The 18,118-nt window shown below is 37.9% G+C and overlaps 1 protein-coding gene across 5 annotated transcripts in view; it reads left to right on the forward strand.

Annotated features, from left to right (window-relative positions):
• The window catches only part of LOC148942498 (long-chain-fatty-acid--CoA ligase ACSBG2-like), a 265,986-nt gene that overhangs the window by 88,191 nt on the left and 159,677 nt on the right, over positions 1 to 18,118 (forward strand). The window contains exon 1 of one of the 5 annotated variants that reach the window (XM_089101966.1): positions 3,009 to 3,129. The exons of 2 other annotated variants lie outside the window; for them this stretch is intronic. The gene's annotated coding sequence lies outside the window, so the exon portion shown is untranslated. Of the gene's footprint in view, positions 1 to 3,008; positions 3,130 to 13,894; positions 13,970 to 18,118 lie in introns of those variants that run through there. 2 more of the 5 variants (XM_089101967.1, XM_089101968.1) reach the window with 2 other exon arrangements.

Genomic DNA, 18,118 nt, shown 5'->3' on the forward strand with positions numbered 1-18,118 from the left:
TGAAGGTCAGTAAATAATGCCTTGGGGGGGCCGGGGGTTGGTCTTGGGGGGTCGGGGGGGGCGGTTGGGGGCGCTGGTGATCCTTTGGGAGCGTGGGGGGCAGGTGGGGGCCGGTGGAGGGGCTGTGGGTGCCTGGGGGACTTTTGGGGACCGGTGGAGTGCCTGTGGGACCCCGGTGGTCCTTTGGGAGCTCGATGGGCCTTTGGGGACCGGTGGAGGGCCTGTGGGACCCCGTTGGTCCTTGGGGAGCTCGATGGGCCTTTGGGGACCGGTGGCGGACCTTTGGGGCACAGGGAGGGCCTTTGGGTGCCGGGGGGTCATTTGGGGTCCGGGGGTGGGCCGTTGGGTGCTCGCTGGGCCCTTGGGGACCGGCGGTGGCCCTTTGGGTCACTGGGAGGGCCTTTGGGGCACCTGGAGGGCCTTTGGGTGCCTGGGGGACATTTGGGGACCGGTGGTGGGTCTTTGGGACCCCGTTGGTCTTTTGGAAGCCCGGGTGCCCTTTGGGGGCCGGGGGAGGGCCTTTGGGGCACAGGGAGGGCCTTTGGGGGTCCGGGGGGACAGTTGGGGGTCTGGGGGACATTTGGGGCCTGGGGATGGCCTTTCGGGGTCTGGGTGGGCCTTGGGGGGCGCCGGGGGCCCTTGGGGGAGCTTGGGGGGCGTTGAGGACCTGGGGAGGGCCTTTGAGGCACAGGGAGGGCCCTTGGGGCACAGGGAGGGCCTTTGGATGCCTGGGGGACCTTTGGTGACCGGTAGAGGGCCTTTGGGACCCCATTGGTCCTTTGGGAGCTCGAGGGGCCTTTGGAGACCGGAGGAGGACCGTTGGGGCACAGGGAGGGCCTTTGAGGGTCCGGGGGGACAGTTGGGGGTCTGGGTGGGCCTTTGGGGGCGCCGGTGTCCCTTTGGGAGCTTGGGGGGGCTTTGAGGACCGGGGGCTTCCTTCGGGGTTGGGGTAGAAGGATCGGAACCCTTTGGGGTTGGGTTAGAGGACCTCACAACACTGTTCAAATGAAGCTTGTGTATTATAACGACCACACTCAAATTCTCTTCTAAAATCTCTTCAAAAATCTTCTTTTAAAATGTCTCTATCTGTTTCGCCGAAATAGTTCCATAACCTGTCTAAAACGGTTTCGCCCAAATTATCCCTAAACGTAAATTCAGCGTGTTCCTTTGTTATCGGCATCTCTGTGCTAACGCATTTCAAATTAATAGGAAACCTTCTCGCGCGCTAAAACAATTCATCGCTAAGATGTTTCTTGCCTAATTGTTTCCATGGCCTTTGGTTATTAATATCTTTTGGAGTTCGACCAAAAGAGTTGTTTCAGAGGCAAAGACATTAATGACTTGGATCTATTCCTGGAGAAATGTTTCTAGGCGGAAATTTTTAAAGTCTGATAGATGATGTCATTGATTGATTGATCTGTCAAGAAAGGGAAATTAATTTGTTGTTTCTAAGGGGAATTATTTATTCACGATAGGTGAATTGAGGTCGACAGCACATGTGTTCCAAATTCCGGGTTTTTGTTGTTGTAAGTGCACGCTCTCAGCGAATGTCAAGGTCGATGTTGTTGTTGTGAAATTTAGGTCATTGACCCCATTAACCACGTGTTCCCCCTAATGAGTCCATGCCCATATTTGGAGCCCCGTCAGTATTCTATGCCCATATATGGACCATAAACCACGTGGTTCGTACCGGTGTTGTAAGTGCACGCTCTCAGTGAATGTCAAGGTCGATGTTGTTGTTGTTGACACACTTTGATTACGCAAATCAATTTCTCGGAAATTCACTTCCCCCTCGAGTCCTAGATCAATAACATTGTTTCCCGTTAGAATTCAATGCACATGTGCAACCTTCGTCCCCGAGCTATTACACATAGAAACATCAAATAAATCGACCTTGGAAAAAGAGGTCATTGACCCCATTACGTAATCTTTCTCCCTAATGACTCCATGCCCATATTTGGTGTTCGTACCGTATTCTATGCCCATATTTGGTGTTCGTACCGGAGTCAATAAGGCCATTCTACTGTTTTCGTTAATATACCAGTTAATTCATGATTTGTACAGCTGAAAACGATGAGGCTACAACTGGCTCACTACAAGTACCATCTCGGCTGTGGTAATACGAAAGGCGTTAAGTGACATATTAGTAAAAATAACTGAGTTATGTTTTGATTCTACTAAAATTCTAGCCGAGTGCTGTCCTGACCGAGTGGTTGCCGCGCTAGATTTGGAATCCTTTGTCCGAAGGACGACGTTTCGATTCCTAGTGTGGCCGGTTATTTGGTTTGGGACGAGGATCAGTGACGTGACTCTCTTAAGCTCAGCCAGAGTCGACCCAGCTCTATATAGTTACCTGAAGAAATCTGGAGAATCTAAGCAGGAAGGGGTGCGGAAGCACAGGATGGCTGGCCCCCAACCCTCCTCCATTGCTCTAGTTGGCGGAAGGGCCTTTAAACGGAGATCAGCACCGCCGTTTTGGACTTTAAGGGTCTAGTGCCATATCCTTTACCCCTTTTTTACCTCTACTTAAGTGAGGTATGCCCGATTGATTGGTTTAGTCAGAATTCACATATCTCCTTTTGTTCTCGAGATATTCTCAATTTTATAATCCATTCAAAACGCGTTGCAACTAAGTTTCGAAACTTTGTAGACCAAAAAAGTGTTAAAGGCACGACTCTTCCACAGCCACGAAGATTGTCACATAAAGCCCAACTTGAGATGGCCAGAAAGACACGATTGGAGCTCGAGAGTGATATGGAGGCATATTTTGCAAAACACTTTTTTTGCTTTTCCTGAACATTTTTGAAAATGTCGACCTTCGTATTTCCACAGCCGATCTAGTTCATACAGGCAAAGAGTTCATTCATTAGACAGTTTGTACTTGAGTTATATCACGCATTCTTACACACCTTAAATAGGAGCGATTTCATTGAAGTATAGTGACGTCGACTTAAAAACCACAAATTGGTGGGACATGGTGGCTGGAGGCCTTCACTGAAGAATCTTACGATACTGAAACAGGTTTATTAATTGTGGCGAACGGTTAGATCCGCAATTTTTGAAATATCTGAAAACCTACTTTTGCCAGTGCTAAGGATAGGCCTTTTGATATCAATAAACAATTTAAAGGTAACTAGAATTACTTTCTTTAAGGTTTTATATGATAATTTTATTCATTATTTAAAATAGAATATTATAGGCCAAGGGTAAGTTTTCAGCAGTTCATATTATTGACTTACGAATAAAATAAACATACCACTCGATGCATTTTTTTTTATGCTCATTACGAATATAATAATCATTTTTGTCTGAAATGAGTTTTACCCCCACCCCATATATACCAATTCAGGATATATATTTGTACATTAGGAGGGTGGGGGTAAAGTTTATTTCTGATACAAATGAGAGGTAGGTTCAAACTTTACCCCCACCCCCCCTAATGTGCAAATACATACCCTGAATCGGTATATATAGGGGTGGGAGTAGAATTCATTTCCGAAAAATATGATTATTATATTCGTAATGAGCATAAAAAAGGCATCGAGTGGTGTGTTTACTTTATTCGTAAGTCAATAATATGAACCGCCGAAAATTTACCCCTATATTGCTAATTTTATGCTCATATTTATCGTTTCATTCACGTTTTTGACAGTTCATCCCCAGCCCCCCTCTAATGGTGGCATATATCCCTCGGCTATTTAAAGGAACTAACAACAAAAATTATAGGTTTCTCTTTTTGTAACATGCAGCAAGCATCAATGAATTATATTTCGTTGTTTTCCCCTTGTTTTTGAATTAGTTTTTCGTCAGTTATTATGTTACTTTTTTCTACACAGCTTAAGGCTATGCAAGACCTCTGGAGGGGGATCGGAAATGTCAAAGAAATGAAATGTCAAAGAAATGTCAAAATGTCAAAGAAAATGTCAAAAAGAAGTGTCAAAACCCGTACCAAACCATGAAAATAAGTATAAAATTTACAATAAAAAAGTATGTCTCTTTTTGTAGCATGTCTCCTGAAGCTTTTCTTTACCATAAGATAGGAAAAGGATAAAATTCTAGACGAGCTACTTTTGGCTATCTTGGAAAGGGGTTAATTTAGGAAAATGAAACTTTCAGGGATGGGTCTACAGACTAAAGTATGGGTAAATATTTACCAAATCATATTATTGACTTACGAATAAAATGAATATACCACTCGATGCCTTTTTTTATGCTCTTTCCAAATATAATGATCATTTTTGTCGGAAATGAATTTTACCCCCACCCCTATATATACCAATTCAGGGTATATATTTGCACATTACGGGGGGGGGGGGGGTAAAATTTATTTATGATGTAAATGGGAGGTAAGTTTAAGCTTCACCCCTACCCCCTAATATGCAAATATATACCCTGAATTAGTATGTCGGGGCGGGGGTAAAATTCATTTCCGACAAAAATGAGTATTATATTTGGAAAGAGCATAAAAAAAGGCATCGAGTGGTATATTCAGTTTATTCGTAAGCCAATAATATTATCTCCCTCTAGCTGGCACTGACCTTTTATGACTTTTAAAAATCCTTAGGTTATAAAAGTCAAACCTTGCAAAATAAATCTTCTGCTTAAACTAAGTACAGGAAAACTCTTTTCAGCTTCATAACTTTGCTCAATCCTAATTTATGAGGTTTCAAAGATCTGCAAATACATTTCCTAAATTTAGGAAATAAACATTCATATGGCTTAAAATTATACTCAAATAACAGGAATTGCATTTTCAGAACTAAAACTAGAGAAAAGGAAACTGACAACTGACAATTAAGGTAAAATTTTGTTGTCTCAAAATTTCAATAGGTCATGATCAGAAGAGGTCATCATCATCATCATCATATTTTAATAATCAGAAGAGGGTTAGCACAGAAGCATGGAAATACCTTTCCAGAGTGTGTTTTTGGCTCTGGATTCATTACTGAAAGTTTCATTTTCCTAACCTAACTCCTTTCCAAGATAGTAAAAATTAGTTAAACTATAATTTTTCCACATCTTAGTTTTACAAATATACCGTTAGATGTGATTTGTAAATGTGTTTTTTTTTCTTTTTTTATATCCCTGGATTCCTGACCATAAAGCCTCGTCAAGAGATTGAATAGATTATCTTCAATTACCTTAATTCCTAGCCTGGAGCGACTTTAGGATTTCCATAAATGCTCCGTAATGACTTCTGTAGGACTAATTCTGGGTAAATTTTCCCCTTAACGGAATATTGAGATAACATAGAAACAGACATACCTTTAAAATCCTAATTTCATCCCGAGTCCAAAAATAAAATTCATTTGCGTAGTTAATGAACTTTGCCCCCACTCTCCTCCTAATACGGAAATGTATACCCTAAAATGTACATGTGTAATGAATTTCTTTTTTATTTTGTCAAACTGTTAAATCAATTTCAAGAAAATAGTGGCTTTTGGAAAATCCAGCGCATATATACAGTTCAGGTCATATATTTAAACATTAGGGAGGGGTGAAGGCTGGGGGTTAAGTTAATTTTCGATGCTAATCAGCGTTTTATTTGGATTCAAAATCGAATTCTGATTTTAAATGTATGTCCATTTCTTAGCTATCTCTTTATTCCGTTAATCAGAAACTTTACCTAATTTTCGTGTCTGGTTGCTTATCAACAGTTCGTGATAACGAACTGTAAGTAAGGAGGGACCCGGCTCAATAGTAACCGAAACAAAAAAATGGAATTTTGATACCAACACATACATCAAAAGAAATTGACTTTTTATGCTGATTTCAAATATATAAATTTCATTAGGTTTTGTCATACCCATCAAAGATTACAAGCCTGAGAAAATTTTCCAGATTTTCGAAGAAATGGGGAAACAGTCCTAAAAGTTCAGTAATCTCAATAAAAATCATAACCATCGGATTCACCGTATCAGAGAACCCTACTGCATAGGTTCCAAGCTCCTATATGCAAAAATGTGGAATTTTGTATTTTTTGCCAGAAGAAAGATCACGGGTGCCTGTTTGTTTGTTTCTTTTGTCTGTTTGTATTCCCCAGGGCTGATCGTATCAACACAGTGGTCCTAGAATATTGGCAGGGGGCTCATTCGAACGGAAATCGAAAGTTCCAGTGTCGTTTTTAAGTGACCAAAAAATTGGTGGGCAACTAGGCCCCCTCCCCTGTCTCCTTTTGTCCTAAGATCGTCGGATCAAAATTTTGAGATAGCCATTTTGTTCATCATAGTTGAAAGGCCTAATAACTATGCCTTTGGGTATAACAAAACCCCCCACAGCCCCAGGGGAAAGGTCTTTAAGTTATAAAATTTGCCTATTGTTTGCGCATAGTATTTTTTATTGGGGTGTAGGCATACATTTTCGGGTAGGGAGGGAATTTTCCATAGGGAGGAAGTTTACAGGGAGTAAATTTGTCAGACGAAAATATACACTGGGGCAATTGGCCAGATTTCTAATAAAAAATTCTTTTTATATGTCTTGCTTTCTCTTTTCCGTCTCAATTTTATGCACGGAGTGGTTAACAGTGATGCCAGGTGCCTGACTTAAAAATGCGCACCAAGGGAAGCGAAAATTCGCTTTTGGCGCATATTTGTAATATATTTTTTGGGTCGAGTTAGACATTCAAGTTAAACTTTATATGGAAGGGATTAGTGCACATAAAAACATATATAAAAAAAAATCAAAGATGATGTTACCAGATCGCGTAAGTTTTGCCTACAAGTATTCAAGACATCAACAGCGAAAATGCTCGTTCTTATAAAGTATGTTTTGGCAGCATCCTCTGAAATCTGACATATTGGAGCATTTTTCGATTGATTACACGAACTTTTGTGGTCAAAGTTGTCTGTTCTCGGTCTCTGGGTTGAAGAGAAATATATTTTCCTTAGTTCTCAGGTATGTCAGAGAATTAAATAAAAAAGGGAATTAAAGATGATCTAACAAAAAAAAAAACAAAAAAAAAAAACTGTCAATATCTAAAGTGGTATTTTACATTACTTTTAGGCTAATATGCTGAATTATTCCCTATCAACAATAGAAATTGTGATTAAAGAACTAAAAAAAGAAATAAGTACTAATTATATTGGTCTTGAAATTTATATAAGTTATACAAAAATGTGGAATTTAAAGGCGCATTTGATAAAGATAAATAATAGATAGGATTATTACCAAAATTAGTTATGATAAAAAATTGTTTCGTATATGAAAAAATATAAATGAGACATACAATAACGACCAAGTGAAAGATAAGATATTAGTCTGCCCGCTATTAATTCACCTATATACAGAATTTAAGGCTAATGAAAAAGGTCTAAGATTTTGACTTGAAATATAAGCCAAAGACATATACAAATGAGACAAAATTGTACTTGGCAAGGTCCTTCAACAGTTCCGATTGTTATTTTATTTGTGTTTTCCTTTTAATGAACTTCGAATTAGTTTTGTACATTTTTAATCCTATATTCTATTTATCTTCGACTAGTATTCAAGATCATTTTCAAAGTTAAACAGCAGACCCTCCTTCTATATCGCCCAAAATTTCCTCAGGAGTTTCATCTATTCAGCATAGCGGGTGTAGGGTCAAAGTCCCTAAAGCACTTTCCCTGGCAATTTAGCCTAAGTCGGATGGTCACAGTAGAGTTCAGAATTTTAGGTTGCATCTTATTTCAAATGTTGTACTGGAGAAGATTCATAACAGAAAACAGTCTCTTGACCAAATGTGTTCTGTTAGGTAAGCTTAAAACAGAAAGAGCTGCTTGAGCTATGTCGAACAAAGGTCATCTTTTCCCACTCTTTTCTGTTTTTTTATTTTTTTTTTTATCGAAATTTGACCTCCTTCCCATTTGGTTTTTTACGCTAAGGATAACGCACGCTTTAATATTTGAGATTTAGTTCGTCATGGAGCCTGAGATGCAATATGAGAATCCCTACGGGGTTCTGAAAATTCCATCTGTCTTTATAGAGAGATTCCTGAATCTGCCAGTAGAAGTTGTCAGTAAACATTAGACTCTGAAATTTTTAGCTTTGTCATTGTTATAATGAAGGCGAAATGCGCCCACTTTGCGCCGAATTTTTTTGACATGCGCCAACTTTAAAAATTCAATGCGCCATCAGCTCAAAAAAGCGCCCAAATGTGCGCCACCTGGCAACTATGGTGGTTAAGAGCAATTGTCCAGGGTAAATTTTCACCGGGATTGAATTGTCTAGAGGATATTTCCGTGAGAAGGGGGTATCTCTATGAAGGTGGGGCCAGATTTCCTGGCATCATTTAAAAAACGATTAGAAATTTAATGAAAAACAAGTTTCTTCGACTGAAAGTAAGGAGCAACATTAAAACGTAAAACGAACATAAATTATTACGTATATAAAGAGGGTTACCCCCCCCCCCCTCAACACTTCTCTTTTTACGCTAAAGTTTGAATTGTGTCCTGGCTCTTAAATAATGACTCCTGAAACACAAGGGCCGTTTAATTAGAACAATAGGACGTTTTTTTAAAAGTACTAAAAAATTTGATCGTAAAGAATGAGGTGTTGAGGAGGGGACAACACCCTTTATATGCGTGATAACTTCTGTTCGTTTTAAGTTTTAATGTTGCTCCTTACTTTCAGTTGAAAAAACTTGTCTTTTTTAATTTAATTACTTCATGGTTGAGGATTCAGTGACCTCCCAGTTGAACACGAACTCTTGACGTAGGCCATCAATTTTGCACTTATGTGTGTGAGTTCTCGATTCAATCTATCTATATATTAAATAAAAAAAAAACAAGTTTTTTAAACTGAAAGTAAGGAGCGACATTAAAACTTAAAACTAACAGAAATTATTCCGTATATGAAAGGGACCTCGCTCTTTACGCTTCGCTCTTTACGTTAAAGTTTGACTCTGTCTCAAAACTTTATTTTTTAAAACAATAAAAAACTTTAGCGTAAAGAGCGAAGCGTAAAGAGCGAGGCCCCTTTCATATACGGAATAATTTCTGTTCGTTTTAAGTTTTAATGTCGCTCCTTACTTTCAGTTTAACAAAACTTGTTTTTTATTTTATTTCTGATCGTTTTTTAGTTAATGCAGCTTTTATTTTGGCTCACCGTCATTGAATAAGTAAACAAAATTTGCATAAAGATTTTACTTTTCTTTTGCTAAATGGATGCCTCTAAATTTGGTTATGACGTAATATACAAATTAATTTACGTAACTAACTTCTATATTCGTATATTTTTCTTCTGGTAAAACATACAAAGTTGCAGATTTTTGCAGATATGAGCTTTAAACCTATCTATTAAGGTTTTCTGATAAGCTGAATCCGACGGTGTAATTTTCAATAAAATTCTTTCACTTTTAGGGGATGTTTCCCCCCTCTTTAAAAATCGGGTAAATTTTCTCAGGCTCGTAGCCTTTAATGAGTAATACTATACTTAATAAAATTTATATGTTTAGAATCAGCATTATAAACACATTCTTTTGATACATTTATTGACATCAAAATTCTGTTTTTAAAAGTTTCGATTACTATTGAGCCGTATCGCTTGTTTTTTTTATTGTTTTTTTTTATTTCGTATATGTTATTACGTATATGACGGGGTTCTCCCCTTAGTCATTACCACGCTCTTTACGTTAAAAGTAAAAAAAAATTTTATTCACAAACCCTTGAATCACAAAGGCCGTTTGATTAGAATAGATAGCTCTTTTGAAAGCACTAAAAAAACTGTAGCGTAAAGAGCGAGGTATTGACTTGGGGGAGAACCCCCTCACATACGTTATAATTTCTGTTCGTTTTAAGTTCTAATGTTGCTTCTTACTTTCAGTTGAAAAAACGTATTTTTTTTTATTTAGTTTCTGATCGTTTTTTAAATAATGCTTGGAAATCCGGCGCCCCCTTCATAGAAATTTCCCTTACCCCAAAGAAACATCCTCCACGGAAAAATTCTCAAGAGTAACCCCCTCCTCTAGCCCCCCCCCCTCCAGAAAAAAATCCTTCCTGAAAATGTCTGTATACTTCCCAATAACCAATAAATAATGCTGGCAAGTCCGGCACCCCATTCATGGCAATTTCCCTTCCCCCATGAAAACTTCCTTCATGGACAGATCCTCCAACATAACCCCCGCCCCCCCACCCCCACTACCAGAAAAAAACCCTCCTGAAAACTTCTGTATACTTCCCAATAACCAATACTATATGTTAACATTTGGTAAAGTTCATAACTTTTAGCCCTCCCCCTGGGGACTTCGGGGGATTAAGTCATCCTAAAAGACATAGTTATTATATTTTCAATCATGCTGAACAAAATGGTTATCTCAAAATTTTGATCTGGTGACTTTGGGGAAACAATGAGCGTGGGAGGGGGCCAAGTTGCCCTCCAATTTGTTTGTCACTTAAAAAGGGTTCTAGAACTTTTAATTTCCGTTCCAATGAGCCCTCCCACGATATTCTAGGACCACTGGGTCGATACGATCACCCCTGGGGAAAAAAATAAATAAATAAACACGCATCCGTGATCTTTCTTCTGGCAAAAAATGGAAAATTCCACATTTTTGCAGATAGGAGCTTAAAACCTCTACAGTAGGGTTCTCTGGTACGCTGAATATGATGGTGTGATTTTCATTAAGGCTCTTTGACTTTTAGGGGGTCTTTCCCCCTTTTTTCGAAAATCAGCTCAATTTTCTCAGGCACGTAACTTTTGATGGGTAGCACTAAACTTGATGAAAGTTATATATTTGAAATCAACATTGAAATTTGATTCTTTGATATATCTATTGATATAAAAAATCCGTTTTCTAGAGTTTCGGTTACCATTGAGCCGGGTCGCTCCTTACTTACAGTTCGTTACCACGAACTGTTTGATTCCCCATTCAATACTCTTTCCAAATTTATTAATCTCTGCCATCGCAATTCCTTACAACCCCCTTCATTATGGGGGGGGGGGAGAAATAGCCATAGGCTATGTACAGAAGTTGGATTGTTTTGTGGGTTTGCCATTATCTTTTACGGTACTATATATTATTATATATATTATTAATTTAAAAAAAAACAAAGCTTTTCCGGGGGAAGTAAAAATTGAAGATGAAACTTAAAATGAACAAAAATTACTACTTATAAGACTAATGCAAATAAATCAACTGGTGCTATTTCCCTATGTTTGTAGGATTACAGAAAACTATCGCTTTGCTGAAAATACAAAAGCCAAGTATGAAAAACAAGAATATGGATTTTATACGTAATAATTTCTGTTCGTTTTAAGTTTTAACGTCGGTCCTTACTTTCAGTTAAAAAAACTTTTTTTTTATATTTTTATTTAATCACTCAAAGGGACAAGGGAAGCCAATTCACGAAAATGTGGGGGGAGAATTTTCGATTCTTTTTAAAAATGAAGGTACCAAAAATAAATTTATAAAATTTAGGGGACGGGGTATTTTTTTTGTTTTATAGAAATGAAAATGCCAAAAAAGATATATTTTTTTTTAATCCGCAAAGCGGTATGCCCGAGAATTGTTTTCTAAGGATAGCGGGCTACGTTTTTGTACATTTCATTCTAGTGGAGCCACAATCCTGCTATTACCAGCTGAGAGCAAACCAAACATGCCTAGGGCCAACACAGATGCCCAGTTCCTCCTCCTGCTCGTTCTTGTCACAGTTCCTTTCTGCTTCATCCCTTGAGGTTTCCCTTCCTTAAAATAATTTCTTACTACCACTATTTTAGATCATGAGTCTCAATTCGGATTATAGGCTTACATCAAATTCAAATATAATAATCTTCTGGGTCGAAGGGTACACATAATAATAATAGTTTAGGAGCCCCAAAAGATCTTGATAAAGCTGATAAGCCTTCTAGACGTTCTTGTAAAAGGGAACAACTTCCTGGACCCTAATTCAGGCAGTATATCAAACAGTTCGTGGTAACGAACAATACGTAAGGAGCAACCCGGCTCAATAGTAACCGAAACTCCAAAAGATGGAATTTTGATATCAATAAATATATTAAAAAAATCGGTTTATTATGCTGATTTCAAATATATAAGTTTCATCAAGTTTAGTCTTACCCATCAAAAGTTGAGCGCCTGAGAAAATTTGCCTTATTTTCGAAAAAAAGGGGAAACAACCCCTAAAAGTCATAAAAAGGGGCTGTCCCCTCCTCAACACCTCGCTCTTTACGCAATTTTTTTTTATTGTTTACAAAATTGGAATTGTGAGAAAGTCAAACTTTAGCGTAAAGAGCGAGGCGTTGAGGAGGGGACAGCCCCCTTTATATACGGAAAAATTTCTGTTCGTTTTAAGTTTTAACGTCGGTGCTTACTTTCAGTTAAAAAAACTTGTTTTTTTTATTTAATTCTTTAATGTTTTCGAATTAATGCAGGTTTTGATTTTGGTTGACCGTACATGAATAATCAACACCAAATTTGCATATTAGTTTTAATTTTGTTTTGTTAAATGGCTTTCTCGAACGTTGTTTAATTTTATTTACGACCGTTTTTATTAGTAACAAATATACGTAACTTACGAATTAACTTACGTGACGAATTTCTATATTCATATATTTTTAATACGTATATTAAGGGGTTCGCCCCCTAGTCAATACCTCGCTCTTTGCGCTAAAGTTCAAATTTAGTTCCAATTCTTTAAAAGTTACCTCTTAATCATAAAGGCCGTTAACTAGAATAAATAGCTCTTATGAAAGTACTAAAAAATATTTGGCTTAAAGAGCGAGGTATTGACTAAGGGGCGAACCCAATCATATACGTAATATTTTCTGTTCGTTTTAAGTTTTGATGTTGCTCCTTACCTTCAGTTGAAAAACTTGTTTTTTTTATATAATTTCTGTTCTTTCTTTAAATAATGCTGGGAAATCCGGCGCCCCCTTCATAGTAATGTCCCTTCCCACATGAAACCTTCCTCCATTTAAAGATTCACCCACATAACCCCAGACCCATCCCCCCCCCCCCCACTAAAAGAAAAAATACCCCTGAAACCGTCTGTATACTTACCAATAACCAATACTATGCGTTAACATTGGGTAAAGTTCATAACTTTCAGCCCGCCCCCCCCCCGGGACTTTGGGGGATTAAGTCATCCTAAAAGACATAGTTATCATATTTTTGACCATGCTGAACAAAATGGTTATCTCAAAATTTTGATAGGGTGACTTTGGAAAGAAATGAGCGTGGGAAGGGGCCTAGGTGCCCTCCATTTTTTTTGTCACTTAAAAAGGACGCTAGAACTTTTAATTTTCGTTCCAATGAGCCCTCCAACGATATTCTTGGACAACTGGGTCGATACGATCACCCCTGGGGAAAAAACAACAACAAAAAAACAAATAAACACGCTTCCGTGATCTTCCTTCTGGCAAAAAATGCAAAATTCCACATTTTAGCATATAGGAGCTTGAAACCTCTACAGTAGGGTTCTCTGATACGCTGAATATGATGGTGTGATTTTCATTAAGGTTCTATAATTTTTAGGGGGTCTTTCCCCCTTTTTTCAAAAATCAGCCAAATTTTCTCAGGTGCGTAACTTTTGATGGGTAGGACTAAACTTGATGAAACTTATATATTTGAAACCAGCATTAAAATTTATCTATTTGTATCAAATCTCGTTTTTAGAGTTCGGTTACTATTGAGCCGGGTCGCTCCTTACTTACAGTTCGTTACCACGAACTGTTTGATCCTGGAGTGTACGTGTTTTATTGACGAGCAAGCAAAAATTTTCAGAGGAACCTCCTTGAATGGAGACATATTGTGTTCCAAGAATCCCATGCTCAAATAGATATTTGTTTCTATGTTGAACAATTGTTAAATGGGTCCAATGTTCAATTAACCAATCTGCAGGAAAGCATGTGCACGTCTGGAAAAAACCTGTGCATAGAGAAGCTCATGGAACAGTCACGCTGGGTAGTTCCACACGTTACTTCCATATATAGAACCTTTTAGCTTCTGTTCTCTTAGTTATATGAGTGGCTCAATCTAGTTCACTTCACTCAAGTGGTAAATTGCACCTTTTCTTTATGCAAATGTATTACACTAGGGTTGGTCGACATCGCTTTCCATCGACATGGGACTCTTTGACCTTTAATATGCGGCTTGTGGGAAAATATTGGCTGAGATACGGTACCATTTTCATTGCAGTTAATATAAAGTAGACACAACTAGATACGTCCCCATGGAGCTGGAAGAGACATCCACTCTTATCCTATCTAAGTCTCGAACTTTTTACGATGCCTCCGTACTTTCTTATACTTTTCATTTTTCCCTGTTTTTCCTATTCTTGGTTTTTATTTCCCCGATTTCTCATTTTTTTCCTATTTTTGGTCTTTTTTTCGAAATTGGTACCAACTGCTGTAGGTGGGAGGATGCGGCAAAAGACCCCCTACATATATATGCTGCATGATCTCTGTGTCACTTAAAAATGGCACTAGAAGTGTAGATTTTTGTCTGGCTCTGGATGTTCTTAATTGAGAGTTCGTTACCATAGATTGTTTGATCAAATAGGACTGTTTTTGTTTTTGGTTGCTTTCTCCACTGTCCTTCTTATTTTCTTAAGTAAAACAAACAATGGCTCAGCCCTTAAGGCTCGACCCAGGGTCATATCCAGAATTTTTTCCAGGGGGTTGGGGGGTTACCAGAAGAATTTTTTTCATGAAGGTCTACCAAAAGAATCTTTGTTCTGGGGAGTTTAAGTTTTTTTTTCTGCATTTTTAAGATCTGTTTACGAGTTTGAAAAATATGTCGGAGGAGGAAGGCCCTTAAACCCAATAGCCCCCTCCCCCAGATAGCGCGGAGACGTATTTCTTTAACATTCTCTAATAACCTATTTATCAGTCAAATTTTTACCCGTCAAGTTAATTGATAAATGGCACATAAATCAGGGAAATTAGGTTCGCCATCCATATTTTTGACACTTTTCTAAACAAGACATCTCTGCCCTGTCATAAATTTTGAGTATTAACCTGGAGCTCACAAACTATGGAACCCAATTTTGTTGTGATTAAGGATTAGGATTCGTTGTGATCAAGGATTAGGGATGTTAACGTCTATGTTGAATATAAGCAGGATTGACTTGGCCTGCACTTAATGTAGTACCTATGTGGAGGGGGGCTTGGGCCTCCCCTAAATTCTAAACTTTCTTGAATTTCTGGACACCTCTTATTCAAATTACCGAATATATTTTTTTTTTATCATTGATCCCCCGAAATTTTTCGATTTACCCCTCCCCCCACCCAAAAAAAATCGGTACTTGTCAGTTATTGGAAACACGTTCAAGAATTACGCTTAGGTTTCATCTCAGAAAACAGGTTTCATAGCTACAAAAACAAGTGATAGATGATATAATGCATTGGACTTAGACAGAATGTATTGGACTTGAATAATTTGGGTTATATATTTGCACCTTAAGGGTGGGGATGGGGGTGGGGGTTAGGTCATGTTAGGTTACGTTAGGTTGGGTTAGGTTTGAATAATTTTGTTTTCTAAAGTATTATTTTATTATCATGGTTTTTTATTTTTCATTTGCATTAACCTAACTTCACTTTTTAGGGGTGTTTCCAATAACCGACAAGTACCCAACACTCTTGTTTGCGTGCCTGAAAGAAAACACTTCGATTTGAAAGAACTGAATTTAAATTTGTTGACGGTATTTACGGAGTGACAATCAATATTTTGGCTCTTTGTATATTTTCTGTCAATGAGTTTGGCCTCACTTTTGTTGACGTCAAACGGATTGGCATATGACCCTTTGAGAACTTATATTTTAATTAAATACTACGTTACTCTTTAGTCTAATTTAGTCTCAGTTCCGAGAATCCAAGGTAAGACATTAAAGGATAGATAAGAATAGGGTCATCGTAAGAGATATACGCAAGAATTTGTATTTTGGGGGTGAGAAACTTGTCAAATATATAAGAATACATATTATGTAAAATCAAATCATCGGATTTCACGGGGCTGGATCTCTGTACTCCAGCCTTGCGTATGCATTTGGGAGTCACCCCTTAAAATTATTGGAGGGGCTCTAGACAGGGACTATTTTCTTTATCAAAGATAGCCTCACATTCAGAAGATTGGTACTTGTGTATTATATAAAACACAATCGAGAATTTCGATCGCGAATGATGCGAACATAACACAAGAAACTGGTCAAGCAACTTCTTTATACCAGATAATTAGCTTTGGCTCGGTTGGAAAATAAATTGGGTACTCTTGTACTAAACGGACTCTTTTATATATCTCAAACTCGAGACGCGTTGAAAAACCCGTTTTTACGGGATGATACAAGACACCGCTGTAGAGAAATCAGCGTGGTTTTAATTGCGTATACGATATTTAAAGTGTTGTTTTTTGAGGTTTGGGGGGGGGGGGAGGTACCTATTGGTTAGGTTAGGTTATGTATTTAATATATGCTATGCTTTGCCCCCTCCCCCCAAATGTGCAAATATATAGCCCAAATTTGTTTCTAAACTATTATATATTCATCCTTTTTTATTTTATTTCATTAGCATTAACCAAACTAGCGCTATATAAAAGAGTCCGTTTAGTACAACAGTACCACAAATTGTAGCTATATTTTATTGGAGTATCAAGTTGGTATTTTGGTTTGGTTAGGCTAGAATAGGTTTGTTTAGGTGACGTATTTAATATATGCTATGCTTTACCCCCCCCCCCCCCCGTAATTTGCAAATATAAAACCCAAATTTGTTTCTAAACTGTTATATTTTCATTATAATTTAGTTTTATTTCATTAGCATTAACCAAACTGCACTTCTCGAGTGTGTTTTATATAATACACAAGTACCGTAAAATTATTTACTCCAAAATTTTTCGTCTCAATTGCCTAATCCCTCATTGCTCTAACTAGAACGGTTTAGAGGGGGGTAATCATCACCTAGGGAGGTTTCAAATCCCTCTAGAAAAGGCCTTGGGAAGATACTTTAGACCCGAGCTGCGTAGTCGAATTGTTTTAAATTCAGGAATAGAAACTGCTGCCAGTGGCGGATCCAGGGGAGGGGCGAGGGGGGCGCGCGCCCCCTAAAATAGTCTAAAGTAGTGTAATTTACTTAATTAACGCAAGTTTGCGTTAATTAAACTTGCTCCTAACGCAAGTTCGTTGGCTCAACCTATTTTGCTCCTCCCTCCCTAAAAAAATCCTGGATCCGCCACTGACTGCTGCTTTTCTTGTTTTAGTGTTTGCATACTGGGGATATAAAGAATCTTTCTCCAATCTGTGGAGAACTCTCCGAATGCGAAGATGATATGAAAAACAAGTCTAATTATAATAAAAACGCGCATATTTAGACCTAAAAATGTACTTATTAAAGGGACAGAGCCCCCCTTCAATAATTTTCGCCGTACAATTTTGGTCATTCGCGATTGTGCTCGAAATCAGAAATAAAACTTAATATAGGAAAGCAGGGGTACCAATGGAGGGAGGGGGCTAGGCTTTTGAAAAAGGCGTAGAAAACGAATACGATTAGAATAATTAAGAAAACCAAACAAGGGTGATTTTTAACCTGTGAAAACAAAAGAATCCAAACCCCCACCAGCAAATCGTCCTCAGCGCGTAAAAGTAAAAAAGGAAGGAAAAAATATAGAAAAGATAAACGCTAAGCTTTTGAAGGTCTAAATTGAACCAAAGGTTTTTTTTTCTTTTATTATATACCTTTTTCCCGATGAGGGAAAAAGCCTTCACGGCTTGAGGTCTTTATCAAAATATCTGCTATGTCTTCATTTCCCACTAGCTGAAAATCACCCTAGTTTGATTTCCTTAGATTCTTTTAGTTTTTTTTTTCTTTGTTTACTTCTTTTTTTGTCGAATATCAATGTAAAGCCAGTGTGGTCTTATAACGTATTTACGTTACGCTAGACTTTTTGCCCCCGCTTAGATTTTGAAAAATTCATTTTTTTTGGGTATATTTATTAAAAAATTTGAAAAACAATGTTCCCCCTTTTTTGTATCTCCATTAAAAAAAAAAAAATTGCCTCCCTGCATTTTCGTGTATTGGCGTTCCTATAGAAAAGCATAGAATATTAAAGGTAATTCAACTGTTTTCAGTTCAGATTTATTTGGCAGCCTAAAGTCTAGCGAATTTTATTATTACTGATGCAAGCAAACTTAAGAAGAAGGAAAAGATTCAACGCATT

This window comes from Artemia sp. Qi Xiang Cuo, chromosome 16 (genome assembly GCF_049724085.1).
Source record: "Artemia sp. Qi Xiang Cuo chromosome 16, ASM4972408v1, whole genome shotgun sequence".
NCBI classification, from domain to species: domain Eukaryota; kingdom Metazoa; phylum Arthropoda; class Branchiopoda; order Anostraca; family Artemiidae; genus Artemia; species Artemia sp. Qi Xiang Cuo.